The sequence below is a fragment of the Mytilus galloprovincialis genome, chromosome 10, assembly GCF_965363235.1.
Source record: "Mytilus galloprovincialis chromosome 10, xbMytGall1.hap1.1, whole genome shotgun sequence".
Classification (NCBI taxonomy): domain Eukaryota; kingdom Metazoa; phylum Mollusca; class Bivalvia; order Mytilida; family Mytilidae; genus Mytilus; species Mytilus galloprovincialis.
Genome location: NC_134847.1, coordinates 56,587,849 through 56,604,366, shown reverse-complemented (window position 1 = coordinate 56,604,366; position 16,518 = coordinate 56,587,849). Strand labels below are relative to the sequence as shown.

General features: G+C 33.2%; 1 long non-coding RNA gene across 1 annotated transcript; it reads right to left on the bottom strand.

Annotated features, from left to right (window-relative positions):
* Nucleotides 1-373: 373 nt before the first annotated feature.
* On the bottom strand, nt 374-6,751 carry LOC143047911 (uncharacterized). Its single transcript, XR_012969694.1, has 3 exons — nt 6,334-6,751; nt 1,941-2,123; nt 374-1,496 (listed from the first exon to the last, which is right to left on the bottom strand). It is a non-coding gene; the product is annotated as an uncharacterized LOC143047911 (long non-coding RNA).
* Between the last annotated feature and the right edge of the window lie 9,767 nt (nt 6,752-16,518).

Below are 16,518 nucleotides of genomic sequence, written 5' to 3'. Positions count from 1 at the left end.
GAGGGTGTAAGCAGACAGATAGACACATACAACTTACGCCAATATCGCTTTAAGTGTAAATAAACAGGTGTCGAGCGGACTGGTAGAAACATAAAATCGTACGACACTATTGGTTGCAATGTAAACAAATTTAATGGGACATATACTCAGGTATAAAATCATGTGACGTTATTGTTGACAGTGTTAACAGATATGGTACCACATGGTGCCACATATAATCATACAACCTTTTTTTTCTCAAAATATCAGTGCAATTGACCAGCTATATAAGCGGTTAGAGAGCGATAGGGATATATCATCAGTTATTGTCGATAGTAATAGCAATATAATTGTACAAATATATAACAATGTTTTACGAAAAAGAATTATAACATTAACAAATTCAAACGATATATTTTAATAGTATGAAAAAGTTTTGAAAGCATAAAAAATAAATAAAACCATAATCAAATAAATAAATTAATATAAGAAAGACTTCAGTAGATGCACCAAAAATCAATACATAGATGAACAAATAAACACGAAAAACGAGTCATACAAAGATAACTATATTTAAATGAACAACGAGTCATACAAAGATAACTATATTTAAACGAACAACGAGTCATACAAAGATAACTATATCTAAATGAACAACGAGTCATACAAAGATAACTATATTTAAATGAACAACGAGTCATACAAAGGTAACTATATTTAAATGAACAACGGGTCATACAAAGATAACTATATTGAAACGAACATGATAGACATATGCATGTCAAAACTTTAAACAGTTTTTAAAACAAAGTAGCAGCTGGAAAAAATATGAAATCTATTAGTAAATTAACAAATGTAGACTTCTGCTATTTCGTCAATTTTGACCTTATCTCAATTACAATAATGCTTAATTATTTCTAATGTAACATATAGTTGAGGGATGAAATACGCTAAAAGGACTGTAATTATTTAATCTAACATTATACTTCAAAATATGGAATCATTTTACTCATAATGTAATTAGATAAATAAAACTGAAGTTACATAAGTTTCTTCTCCAAATTTTGGTTTGAAGTGGTTCAATTGTATCACCAAGTAAGATAACTGTTTACTGTTTAGAGACATACGCACCACCAAAATTGGAATGCGACAAAGTGGATGTGTGGCTTATCATTGAAGGTAATACGATGACCTATAGTTTCTAACCTTTTCGTCTATCTGGTGGAAAGTTATCTCATATGGGATCATTCCAGATCTGATTATTTTATGAAGTATAACACACTAAGTCTGGATTTCAACTGTTCATGGCTTTCATTTACCATTATATTCTAAAACAACCAGCAAATTCTTATTCTAAATACGTTCATAATTATCATATTCTCTTCTATTCCCAATACATGGGCTTATAAAGAACAAGTATCCGTCTTTTATTAAACCGGGAAGAGCTGCCCAAAAAGTGACATTAGGTATAAGTTGTAGGCCAGACACTCCTAATACAGCTTTCTTGTATAGTATACCTGGAAAAGGAAATTTCAGATTAAGTATTGATATTAGTGTGTCATTAAAAAAATATTTTTTTATCATTTTCACTTAAGAAAGTCGATAGCAAATTCTAAAATTGTTGTCCTCCTCTAAGCTTTAATTTCATCGTCAAAATCGTATTAAAAACATTTTAACCTCTTAAAAATTTAAAAAGTCAAAAATTAACTACAACATGTTTTACACTGAATTAAGAAATTAGATTTAGATTTGGAAATTAATTTAAAGATGGCCTGAAAAGTACCACGAATAACTGCTCATTCTTTTGCCTTATGAATTAACAATAAGATACGAATTTTTCTTTGGTTAAAGAAATGTTACAAAAAAAAAAGACCTTGGACTAGCTTAGCACAAATACAATTTTATTTTACATTTTTATAAAAAGACAAATCACTGTTGGAAACATTTATATTGAAACTCACCTACGACTAGATACACGAGTACAATGGATAAAAGAGAAACACACATAATTGTACCAATGCTGAATTTACTTCTACAGAATCGTGTTGATGCCAGTGAAAAGTAGTATTTGTCTTGAAGGTCAGATCTTCTATAGTAAAATTGCGGTTTATCAATATACATACATTCCAAAGTTATGGTACTACCTGCAATGGATACATTAAAAATAAGTGCAAATTGTTTGTGAAATGAATGTTTCAAATTTTTAAATACTTCATATGATCCCTGTAAAAAATGCATCCTCTTTCGTTTTGTTTTGTTGAGCCAAAAAGTATTCAACTTACAACTGTAAATGGCTTATCTTGCTTCCTGTAGTAGAAAACACATTTTGGCCATATTTTCCAAATTTTGTACCGTTTGTATGTCTTTGATAATAAGTAATATCACAAAAATACTGAACTTCGAGGAAAATTCAAAACGGAAAATTCCTAATCAAATGGCAAAATCAAAAGCTCAAACACATCAAACGAATGGATACCAACTGTCATATTCCTGACTCGGTACAGGCATTCTCTTATGTAGAAAATGGTAAATTGAACCTGGTTTTATAGCGTTTAACCTCTCACTTGTACGACAGTCGAATCAAATTCCATTATATTGACAACAATGCCTGAACAAAATGTCACAAACAACACGAACTCCACCAAAATATGGGGTGATTTCAGGTGCTCCGGAAGAGTTAGCAGAACCTGCTCCATATGTGGCACCCGTAGAATTTCTCATGTTGTTACAAAGTCAGTAAATTATTTAATTCGGTAAGTGATCTTCCTCTTGTGTAGTTTGTTGACTGATCAGGATTTTTCAATTTGCTGTTAATTTATATAATCTGAAAATTCAAAAGATTACCTAAAATATCTTTACATTTCTTTTTGCGCTGTAAAACTTTAATTCTCTTTGCTTCAATTTCACTTTCAGATATAACAATGATGTCATGTCCCTTTTAACTCAGAGCCTAGTGAATGCCTAAATATCATATAGTCAAGGACACTTGATATCTAGGATAATATCTAAACTAGAAGGTCTACTTCATTATCAATCTTTTCTTCAATACGACACATATAAACGACTTGAAGTAAACATTAATATCAAACTGTATCATCTCAACTTTCTATTTGTAAACTTGCCATTTTAAGTAGTACAAAAGCCGTCGTATATAGTGTGTGTAAATCTTAATTTGTACTTAGCGCTCGTGTATGTTAATTTTCAACGAACCTTTATTAATTGGGAGGTTCTCCTTAAACAAAAACTGATCCAAGAGAGTTACAACGAGTGAAAACGACACTACATAGGTTTTAATTTCACCCTCAGGAATTTGTTTACTGCTATATGATGTGTTAGAGTACTATCTCTCTGACGACATTTAAAATCTTAAGATATCCGAATATTCGTCTTATCTGTTAATTGACGGATCGTGTACTATAGCTGATTGGGATATACTGACTTGGTGTAGAGTTGTTTGATAATGCATACAATTTATAGCGGAAGATACCAAACCTGTCCACGCACACAGCATTGCTGATTTCGAGCTCGTACGAGACCATCAGTCATAGATTATTTATTACATCTGATTTGTTTCTTCTAAATTATCTTATGAGGTTGCAAAATCTCGAAATTAACCATTGTTGAGTTTCATTTTAAATAGTTTTCTTTAATTGAACTTTGCGTTTGCATGTGAGACAAAACAATACCAAATGAACATTAAAACTATTCAATCGAAAATACCACAAAACACAACATAGAACACTAAGGAATGAGAAAGACGAATCTAATCAAAAACCGGAGTTGATCTCTAAAAGAGTAGACATATCCTACTCCACATGTGGCACCTGTTGTGTTGCTCGTGTAATTGAAAGCTCGTAGATTTCGGTAGGTCAAATTCGGAGAAAAGAGGACGGGATTGTGGTTACGACAATGCAGAATGTCGGTCGTCATTTGGGAAACATGGCGTCTTTATAATTTATGTAAGAATAATTTCAACTTCACCACTTGGAACTCTTGGTTTAATAGCTTCTTTGTGGACAGCATCGCACAGTTTCATTAGTTATCAGTTGCGTTTTCTCGAAAATCATCTCTGAAAACACTGTGCCACACGGATTCATCTTTTTTGTGTATTCGAACTTGATATCTAATCTTTAGTTTTTTATTTATTGTTCTTGGACTAGTCATGATGTTGTGTGTCTTTCATCTAGGCTTATTGCTTAAGCGGAACATTAGTGTTTTTTAATACTTTTTGGATACCCTTAGGAATTGAAATGCTATCAGTAGCATAGCCAGAAACGTTTTCGTAGATCAATGTATTGGAACTGTTAATTTCTATCATCGTACAGTTTCTGTCCTAACATTATTGGTAATGAATTATCGAATGCCTGTATTACAGTAATTTGAAGTGTTCGATAAAGAGTACCCAACTCTAAACTACAAAAACAAATCATAGAGGAATTGCATGCATGTTTTAAAATAAAACCGGTCATGCATACTTTATTGGTCTTTGTTTTCATTTTTGTGTTTCGAGCGTCTAATTTTCCATACAAACTACGTTATATTGCTATATCATCTAAGTGCTCCACGAAAACTCTTTCTAAATTATCAACATCAGTTTCATCAACAATCAAAGCCAGGCTTTAAAGTTATTGTGAAACTACATATTCTTCAGGTGGCGTGAATCAGGTATGGAAACTAAAAACATCCAAAGATCTCTAAGAGTACATACACTCTAGGACTCTTTCATCTTGAATTGTATTAAAACATTGGACTTTTTTACCCTTTTCACAAGTACTCTCCATTTAACAGTTTTGCGACAGTTGTTATCCATTCATTTGTTGTGTATGGGTTTTTGATTTTGCCACTTGATTGGGAATGTTCCATTTTGAACTTTCCTCTGAATTTCGGTATTTTTGTTATTTGCTCTTTTCAAACTGAAAGAGAAATTGAAACTGTTGGTCCTGCTTGTTTCATAAAAAAGAATAGACAATGTGTCATAGGGAGCGACAAATATTATCTTGTAATTAATAACACTAATACAAACAAAAAATGCTCAAACAAAAATCCTCTGCATTTGACATTATCAGCAGCTTGAAGTTGATTGACAACATATTTGTTACGTTTGAAGCACGTGTATTTCAACAAACACAGTGGGAACAAGCTATGTCCTTTTCTTGTCTACTGTTTTTCTTTATTCGTATGATACTTACTACATTTTACTAAGAAAGAGGAGAAGTTAGCAGTATTCTTTAACTCTACTTTCCGCTATATAGATGTTCTCTCACTTATTAACTCAAAATTTGGCGACTATTTTGAACGCATCTAACCCATCGAACTAGAGATAAAGGATACAACAGATACAGTTTAGTCTGCCTCATATCTAGACTTACATCTAGAAATTAACTATGAGAGTCGTCTGAAAACAAAACTTTACAATAAAATAGATGATTTCAACTTCCAAATTGTTAACTGTCCATTTCTATGAAACCACATTCCAACAACACCTGCATACCGAGTACATGTATATGGAGTATACCAACATATTACAAGGCTTTTATTTCCTATTGAGATTTCCTTGATAGAGGGTTGCTGTTCACAATGGAGCTATTAAACCAGGAGTTCTAAGTGGTTATTTGAAATATTCCTACGTAAATATTACAGACGTCATCACGAGTTGGTTGCCCGTTATGTAATATATCTGTTTCCAAAACCACAATCCCGACCTCTCTTCCACGAAATGTGACCTACCAATTGCAAATTAGACTTATCATCGTGCATTCAATTACATCGGCAGCACAACAGGTGTCACCTTTGGAGCCGGATCTGCTTACCCTTCTCGAAAACAACCCCGGTTTGTGTGGGGTTCGTGTTGCTCAGTCCTTATAGTGTTATATATTTGTCACGGCTCACTGGCACTCATACTACATCTTCTGATGTCTATATGTGTTTTGTGTACATTTAGTACTATTTGTCCGTTTGTCCTTTTTTTCATGGCGCTATCAGTTTGCTTTTCATCTACATGTAACAAGTTTGAATTTCTCGTTAGTATCTCTTGCATCTCATCAGTAGGCGGATCCAGGGGGGCCCGGGGAAAAAATTTGGTTGATTATATAGGGAATCATTGAAGCATGACTGGAGCCCCCCCTTTAGGAAAGGTTCTGGATCCGCCACTGATCTCATCCACTGATGAATCTTTGGCAGACGAAACGAACGTCTGGCGCGCAAACTTTCAATGATAATTTACGATGACGGATGTACATTATACAAATTAGAGTAGAATTATTGAATCGTTGACAGACATCATCTTTATTGAAGCTATTGAAAGAACTCCAATCAAATTTGATTTGACATTAAATTAATTATAATATACAATACCTTTTTTCACTGGTGTCTGTAATACATTATAATCAATTCTATAGTAGTCACCATTACTTAATATTTCTACTCTTATATCAGAAAAATCCCCGATATTTTCGAATTCAGAATTCAGTAAGTCTTCTTTGCACAGCGCACTTGTATTGCACATTGCATTCCCATTGTTGAGCATGTAACACGGGTTGTAATAAAATCGGGTTGAATTATTTTTGTCATATGTTATGAAAGTTTGATTACTGTTGTCTGTCAATACAGATTTAAGATCGATATTATCACTATCCTCGCCACCAATATACCAGAAACATTTAGGTTTTACTATTTGGGAAAAGCATACACGAAGAAAAGGTGATAGAACGACAACATTTAAGACAGTATTTAAGTAAAAACGATCCATCGGAATAATTATAAGTTTTGTTTACATTCATTCGGATCTATTCGGAACTATTCTATTTTTAGAACAATGGTGAAAAACCGAAAGCAGTATGAAACAGAACGGACCTTTAAACAATCTTTTAATCAAATATGAATGTTTAAAAAAATAGCGATTAAACAATACCAATATTATAATGTTACATAAAAGAGGGACGAAAGATACCAAAGGGACAGTCAAACTCATAAATCTAAAACAAACTGACAACGCCATGGCTAAAAATGAAAAAGACAAACAAACAACAGCACACATGACACAACATAGAAAACTAAAGAACTCTTGGTTTAATAGCTTCCTTGTGAGCAGGAACCCTCTGTCAAGAAAATCATTATAAGAAATGCAAGCACGGGAATATCGTATCAATTGAAAGATATATACCCCGTATGCAGGTGCTGCTGGAATTTTGCTACTTAGAAATGGAAAGTTCACGATTGGAAAGCTGAAACCATCTCTTTTGTCGTAAAGTTTTGTTTTCAACCGACCCTCATTGTCAATTTCTAGATGTAGGTCAAGATATGAGGCCGACTTAACTGTATCTTACATAACTTAGGCCGTTAGCCATAAAAGCGCGAGGTTTGGCTTGCCACAAACCAAGGTTAAAACCCACCATTTTTTTCTTAAAATGTCTTGTACCAAGTCAGAAAAATGGCAGTTGTTATCTTATAGTTTGTTTCTTTGTGTGTTACACATGTTACATTGTGTGGTTTTTTTTTTGTTGCACTAGAGTGTTTCTGTTGTTTAGTTGTTTTCCTCTTATAGTTGATGTGTTTCCCTCGGTTTCAGTTTGTAACCCGGATTTGTTTGCTGAAATTGGTTTTCTCACAAAGACACTCAAGTTTGGCGCGTCTGTCGTATTGAATTATTTACACTACTGGTTCGATGCCACTACTGGTGGACGTTTCGTCCCCGAGTTTATCACCAGCCCAGTAGTCAGCACTTCGGTGATGACATGAATATCAATTATATGGTCATTTTTATAAATTTCCTGTTACAAAACTTTGAATTTTTCGAAAAACTAAGGATTAGTTTTTCTTATCATAGGAATAGATTACCTTAGCCGTGTGTGGCACAACTTTTTGGAATTTTGGATCCTCAATACTCTTCAACATTGTACTTGTTTGGCTTTATACTTATGTTGATCTGAGCGTCACTGATGAGTCTTGTGTAGACGAAATGCGCGTCTGCCGTATGAAATTATAATCCTGGTACCTTTTCTAACTATTTTGAAGAAATCATGACTTGATCAATGTGATAAATATAAAAATAAATACCTCCTATTAATTTACATAGAGCACAATGAAGAATTCACTATAGGGAATGTGTGTATGAAGAAAAAGAAGTATCGATTAAATGTGCCCTTAGAAGCACAAATGGGATCTTCATAAGACCTTATCAAAATGAGAATGTATGTTTTTTAAGTCGATAGGTCTGTGCAGTTCAAAGTTGAAATTAAATTTCCGTTGTATCGCAAATGATAAAGTTGTTTAAATTCTTGTTGGCTCACTAATAATACAGTTAATTTTTGGTCAAAAACGCAGTTATGTAATGAAATTCGAACTAAGTTTGATTGTTTTCTTTTGAAATGTAACAGTATATGCCCAATTTCTTTGAAAAGTAATAACACTGTATGAGTTAGATGCGCTGAAAAAAACCCAACAAATTGGTTATTTTGGTTCCATTCTGCTATGTTCTTGATATACCTTTAGATATGGTATAAAAGTTTCCATAGATGTAAACAACATAGGAATCGGTTTACTTAAAACAATAGATGGAATATTACTTTTAATCCAATCCTCTAATTTCTTCCATTCCGGTTCTATGTCTTCGGCAATGTCCTTGAAATTATACCTAAGAGTGATATGAAATATATGATCGGAGTCAGACTTGTCCAAATTTTCCTCGCACCAATACCTCAAATGTTGTAGGTTGGAATGTTGCTCGGGTGAAGCAATATCTACAGTTATGATTAAACTGGAACGATGGGGTCTTTTTAAGATTTTCAAACCATTAAGATGGATTGAATTGAACTTAGAAAATTCGTTTATCTTTGAAAAATCGTCCATTTTGAACAAGGCTGGTTTCATGAGCTCAGTCATATTGTCCAGTTTCTTATTTGGTTGTTTCCCATCGTTCAATTTATATAGCTATGGATAAAACTTTTCCTTTTCGTGCCAGATATTATACACGGTCATATGGTAAGTAGAGTAGTGTAATGGTTCGTAATACTTAGCAATGGGCGATGCCTTCAACACGTGGTACAGTTCCTCCAGCTTTGGTGTCAGTTCACATATAGATATTATTGAATATCCATAAAAAGGCAAATAATGTCCATGTTGATCTATTTTAGCAGTCATGACGAGAAACAATTCTTTCACTCACCGTTGTGATCCGTTGTTGTTCAGTTTTGACTAAATGTTTATAAGATATTATACTGTATTGTATTTGAAGGAAATTTCATCAGGTAAAAAAAATAAACTTTGACCTTATGTCACGACAAGATATATAATATTATTCAAATAAATAAATGAATAATACCTAAAAATAGATAATAACCTCATTATCAACATATGCTATTTTTAGTTGTATACTAAAAGTGATGCATAATTTGCAAACTCGTAAACAGTAAGGTATCGACATCAATATTCTATTTTTTAACCGGCATATACATAATATTTTTATACGACCGCAAAAAATGTTTTTGGATCGTACACTGTATAAGGTGTGACGTCGTCGTCTGCGTCGTCGTCCGAAGACACATTTGGTTTCCGGACAATAACTTAGAATAGATCTCTATGAAATTAGATAAGAAGGTTCAATGCCACAAAAGGATTTGGGATTGATTTTGGGGGCGATGGTCCCAACTGATGAGAAATAAGGGGCCCTAAAGGGCCCCAAAATAAGCATTTTTCTACTTTCAGGATAATAACTTGTGTATAAGTATTTCAATTGCTACCACAATGTTTAATACCACAAGTAGACGGTTCGGATTCTTTTTAAGGGTTATGGTGCCAACAGTTTAGGAATTAAGGGCTAAAAACTAATTACTGGACAATAACTTGTGTTATCGTATGGATCTCTCTGACATTGTACCACAAGGTTCCATATCACAAAAGGAAGGCTGGGATTGAGCTTTGTGGTATTTGCAGAAATTAGGGGTCAAAAAGGGCCAAAAACAAACATTTTTCTAGTTTCCAGACAATAACTTTTTAAGAGTGTAAGTGTATGGATCTTTGTGAAAATGCACTACAATGTTCCATACTTCAAAGGAAACTTTTTAAGGCTTGGATTGAGTGTGGGGGTAATTGTTCCAAGGGGGGATGAAAAAAGTTTGGGGTTACAATTTTTTTAAGGGGTTCAATTTTTTTTTCCTTCAAATTTTTGAAAAGTTGCAAGAAAAAAATCATTAATTGTACAGTATTGCGCAATAGATTTATAAGATATTGACATTTTTGGTCAGAGACCTATACTTTGTCAAAAATTTGATCACAATCAAAATTCAGACAGTATCAAGCTTGAATATTGTGTCCAAATTTGCCCCAAATGTTAAGGGTTTAACCTCTGCGGTCGTATCAGGCTGCGCTCAGTGAAGCATTTTATTATATTCTATACTATTAAACGAGAAGACCTCATTTTGTGTGTCGCTTCTCTTCCTTCCACAATAAATTAATCATCATGCCTCTGTGACCTATAGGTAACATGAATAGTCGCATTTGTCATCCATTCTTATGATTTTTCAGATTGAGTTATTTTGGGAGAAAAACGACAAAAAGGGTGTCCGGATATTGATACCGTCATCAGACTGACTTTTGGTCATAGATAGGTTTTCCGGTTTTAAACATGCACAACTACAACCAATCGTATGATGGATAACAAAAATGAAAAATAAATAAGCCAATCAGAGCGTTCTCAATATTATGGTTTATGGATCAATCGTATGATGAATAACAAAAATGAAAAATAAATAAGCCAATCAGGGCGTTCTCCATATTATGGTTTTTGGATCGCAAGAACCACAACTATTATACCTCCTTAGAGAGGACAATTATTTTTCGCGTTTATCTACATGTAAGCTACGATTATAATACTATGATATATAGAGACTTTCTGTATAATTCTGTCTACTGTTTTCTTTGAAATGACTATTTAAGGCGTCACACCAGTTGCATATACATTGAAATATGTAAAACATGTGGAAAAAAGAATATGTGTCCATAGCACACGGATGCCACATCGGCACTATCATTTTCTATGTTCAGTGGACCGTGAAATTGAGTAACATCTCTAATTTGGCATTCAAAATTAGAAAGATTATATCATAGGGAACATAATTATTTACTAAGTTTCGAGTTGATTGAACTTCAACTTCATCAAAAACTACCTCGACCAAAAAAGTAAACCTGAAGCCGGACAGACGGACGAACGGTACGAACGAAAGAACGAACGATCGCAAATTATTGTTGAAAGTGAAAGTAGTGATTTGGCCAAAATTAAAGTATGAGTATGGTTGAGACTTTAGGGAGGCAGGACTTTTTCGGGACGTCAGGATCGGGTGTTCTTAAGCTCGGGATTTCGGGATTGATCCTTTCGTGATCCGGGAATATTTTTTTTCAAATTTAGGGATGTCGGGATATGAATGTCTTTAAATTCGGCATCTCGGGATTTCATGTTTTTAACCCCGGGATTTCGGGATGAGGACCCTTCCGACCCGTGACCCCTCAAATTAGCCTTCGACATTTATACAAGATTCAAATCCTACCATTGGCATGTTAATAGGGCTCTCAAAAGAAAAAAAAAAAACACTGATGGATTGTCCTAGAAGCATATTTATTTTTGTTAGAATAATAATGGTCTATAAGCAGTTACATTCATTTTATGTTTGAATCGGTGCAAATTTTTAATTTGATAATTTGATTTGACTTTTACAAAGAAAATGCATTGTAGCAAAGGGGTAGAATAATTGTGGTTTGAGGCCAGAGACATAAACATAATTTAATTTAACAGAAAGGAAACAGAAAACGGACTTAGGAACAAAAGTGAGGGGGCTTTTGATACCTTTTATGAAATTCTCCAGACATAATATTAAAAAAAAAATTCACCCTACAACAGTTTACAGCTGTGTATGCCCGCGATTTCGCGGGTGTGATCTAGTAATTGTATTAAGTTCGAGATTGCATGTTCATAATGCAAGTGTGTCTCTGTTTGTGATGTCCTGTGGTGTCTCTCGTTCTTGGAGGATGTTTGTTTTTGTTCAGCGGTTTGCATGTTGTGTCGACTATTCGCTTCAGACGCATAAAATTATTAAACGTGTTTTTTTCAATATTTCATATTATTAGTTTGTATGTGTTTCTTTGCGATGAATGTTTTGTTGAATTTTTGATGTATTTCTGTAACGTAGTGTTGTCATCTTAGCGATATTATTAAAATTGTTATATAAACGGGAGGTTTGGCTAGCCATAAAACCAGGTTCAACCTACCATGTTTTTCCCTAAAATGTACTCTACGAAGTCACGAATATGGGAGTTATAATCAAATAGTTCGTTTCTTTGTATGTTGGCGTTTGATTTTGTTGCACTTCAGTGTTCCTGTTGTTTCTTTTTTTGTCCCTTTCATTTGATGTGTTTCCCTCGGCTGTATTTATAACCTGTGTTTGTTTTCTTTCAATCGATTTATGACTTTTAAACACCAGTATACTTCTGTTGCATTCCTTTATCTACAGAAATTGGCTATACGTATTCGTCACTTGAGATTATTTAAACTACATATTTTCCCAAAAATATTTGGAGGTCATTAATTTTTTATTTGATTTTAAGCAACTTGGTACCGTACCAATAGAAGCAGAATTGTCACAGGTTTATTTGTTTATTTCGTTATATATTTTTTTTAGGATCATTTTTATTTTTTCACAAAATAAACAGAAATATTATTTTCTGTTTAGAAATTCGCTATATATTCCACCATACTTAATTATAAAATCTTATTGTATGTGTTCACATCAAGAGAAAACACCCGAAGACAAAACTATGAACAAATAAACAAACATACTTTAGACAATTCTACGTCTTTTAAAGCCATGTTGATAAAAATCCATCAATAAATGTCTTCAAAATATTATTTTTTTGAAAAGAAATATGTTTTTATATGAAATAAATGGCAAAAAAAGTGCAGGTGACGAATACGTTTGGCCGGGTACTGTATGCCTAACGCGTTTTTTTTAGTGATCCTTGATATGGAAATATATTTACGAGTTTGAAGAGAAAAACTAACGAGACTATATAATAAGTCTTGTCAAAAGGGAGTTGTCAATATCAATGCCAACTACAAAGGACAACTATGAGTTCTGTATCATATCAAATGCGAAAGAGATGAAGAAAGAGCAGCAGTAATATAGTGACGATTACCTATTGGTATGAATTGGTAGAACGATAAAATGAAAACTGTGTCAGATATGAAGTATATATGTCCTAAAACATAAAAAGTGGTCTCAATATAAAAATGCATGCTTTTTACTTCTAATAGAATTTTGAACGCAAAAACCATGTAAATAAACTCCTTACAGATGTTCTTGCGCATAAAACATAATATATACCACCCATTCCAGGGGCGGACCAGCCATTTTAAAAAGGGGGAGGTTCCTAACCAAGGACAAAAAAGGGGGGGTTCCAACTACATGTCCCCATTCAAATGCATTGATCGTCCAAAAAAGGGGGGTTCCAACCACTGCATTCTGTATACAAAGCTGGTATCTGACCTCAGTCATATCGTTAGGTCTCTTCATTTGCTGTTCACCACCAATTTATATTGATATTGTTAAAACTTTTACTTTTCATGCCAGATATTACACACCGTCATATGGTTGGTTAGCCAGTTCCGTAGTGTAATGGTTGGTAATACTTAGAAATAGGTGATGTCTTCAACACATATGCATGGTAGATTTCCACAAGCTATGGTGTTTGTTTACAAATCGATATTAATGAACATCCGTAAAAAGGTAAAGAATGTCCATGATGGTCTTCTTTAGCAGACATGGTGAGAAAAGAAACTGAATCAATCACTTATTACAACTCACAATATTTCAGTGTTCCGTAAATATTTACGCTGTAACTTTTGAAAGATCTTTCGTAAGATTAAAATTATAACGACTTTGACCCTAACACTCCGACCAGATAAACAATCTGAATTCAAATAATTAAATGAGTATAAATAGTTATTTAAAGAATATTCCCTCATAATTACCATGTGATTACCTCTTCAATTTTGTATTATTTTATTTTTCATTTTGACCTCGAGCATCACTGAAAAGACATTGATTGTCGAAATGAGAATATGGTGTAATGTTAAAATTAGTACCGTTTATGGTCGATACCACTGGGTTGCTACCTCTGCTTGTAGACTATTAGTCCCCGCACCGAGTCTATCATAAGTGGCGACAACTTCGGTACTGGTATAAAATTTGTAATTTGCTGTTACATACAATATATACAATTTTGAAAATCGTTTTTAATTGAGGTATTATATATCTGTAATAAATATATTTTATTCCTTATTCGGTTTTTTATTTATTATTGGTCCTCTTTGGTCATTATTATAAGACCTACCTATTGTATTTATTGTGAACTTGTTCTCGTCCTGAACATGCATGAAATATTTGCCACTGGACGTTTAGCAACCATCAATCAATCAATCTTTGGTTTTATCAGCTCTTCACGGTTTGTTTAAGGTTAAGTTGGCTTTTCACATATATGTATTTTGTCCTCGAGTATCATTGAAGGGAGATTGATTGTCGAAATGCACTACAATATAATTATGTATCTTTCCTTAATGTTAATAATTATAAACCAAACCATGACAATAAGAAATTTTACTGACGTGTTGCTCAGTTTATTTTCTATGGTGTGTATCAATTTATCGGCATTTGTTTTTCTTTTGTTCGATTTCATTTTTTGCCAAGGAGTTGTCAGTTTGATTTTGAATTTGAATGTTTTTCAGTATTTTAGTTATTTTACTTTTTGGTATCTTTTGTCTCTCTATAAGTATTTAAAACAGTAATGCCTAAATAACTAATTTTACCTCTGTTTTTAAATTACCACCTACCAGTAGTTTTTGTTGCCTAGTATACACAGGCAAAATTTGCTAAAGTGAATTTCACGTGAATCTCATATGAAATTCAACTCAAACGAGCTCAAATTAAACATTAAGCTCATGTGAAGACTTTCATGGAAATTTCACGTGAATTGAATCACGTAAATTTTTCACGTTTAAAATTTAACGCGAACTTTACAAAAAAATTGGTATTTTCCATGATTTTAATTACATTTGAAAATTTAGATGCTATTTTCCATGATTTTAATTACATTTAAAAATTTAGAAGCTATTTTCCATGATTTTAATTACATTTGAAAATTTAGATGCTATTTACCCTTACTTAATTTGAGGTGAAACTCACGTGAATTTCACGCGAGGTTCACATGCATTTAAATTCTCTCGTTATCATACTGTACGGTACCTAATATATAAAGAAATAGAGAGAGTACTCTGTAGAGTATGTGCATGTGATAAGGTTGCAATCTCGTAATTGTCATATTGCTTGTCAAGCTAGTTACAAAATGGTGATTTTAATTGTCATTGGTTTTTCAATATCAATATTTGATATATTTCCAAGTAACAGTTTTGCGCCTTTACAAATAACACCAAGCAATTCTTATAAAAACGGATTTGTTATATAAGAATTGGGCCGAAATGTTGTATAATTGCAATTGTACTATTATTTAACAAATTCCAAAACGATAATAAAATAGAGAAAGGAAATGGGGAATGTGTCAAAGCGACAACAACCCGACCATAGAGCAGACAACAGCCGAAGGCCACCAATGGGTCTTCAATGTAGCGAGAAACTCCCGCACCCGTAAGTGTCCTTCAGCTGGCCCCTTAAAAATATGAATACTAGTACTGAAAACGGACGTCATACTAAACTCCGAATTATACACAAGAAACAAAAATTAAAAATCATACAAGACTAACAAAGGCCAGAGGCTCCTGACTTGGGACAGGCGCAAAATTGCAGCGGGGTTAAACATGTTTATGAGATCTCAACCCTCCCCTTTATCTCTAGCCAATGTAGAAAAGTAAACGCATAACAATACGCTTATTAAAATTCAGTTCAAGAGAAGTCCGAGTCCGATGTCAGAAGATGTAACAAAAGAAAATAAATAAAATGACAATAATTAATGCATAAATAACAACAGACTACTAGCAGTTAACTGACATGCCAGCTCCAGACCTCAAATAAACTGGTTGAAAAATTATATGTCTTCATCATATGAATATCAGGTACAATCCCTCCCGTCAAGGATGTATTAACTACATGTACATGTTATCGTTGAGTCTTGATTACAGTATCCACTGCTCGGTGAATCAACTTTGCCCAACATAAGCCGGCTTCACTTTTTCTAAAAATCTGTTATTTTCTTTGTACAGTTAAAATGAGAGACATAAACAGACTACATATAATTGTTTCAATAGATAGTTAGATACAGTGCCTGAGTGTTTTTTTTTTTTAACGTGCTGCTCAAATTGATTTTTGACTTGGCCTCACTTGGGACTATTTATAGGTCTTATATGCCTTATAATTATTGAATCAACTTTAATTATTAAAAAAATTGCATGATAAACACAAACAACATACTGTTTTAGACAAGAACAATTTATTGAGAATTAAGTATGGAAAATAAAATTATTATCTCCCTTTTGGTATTTAG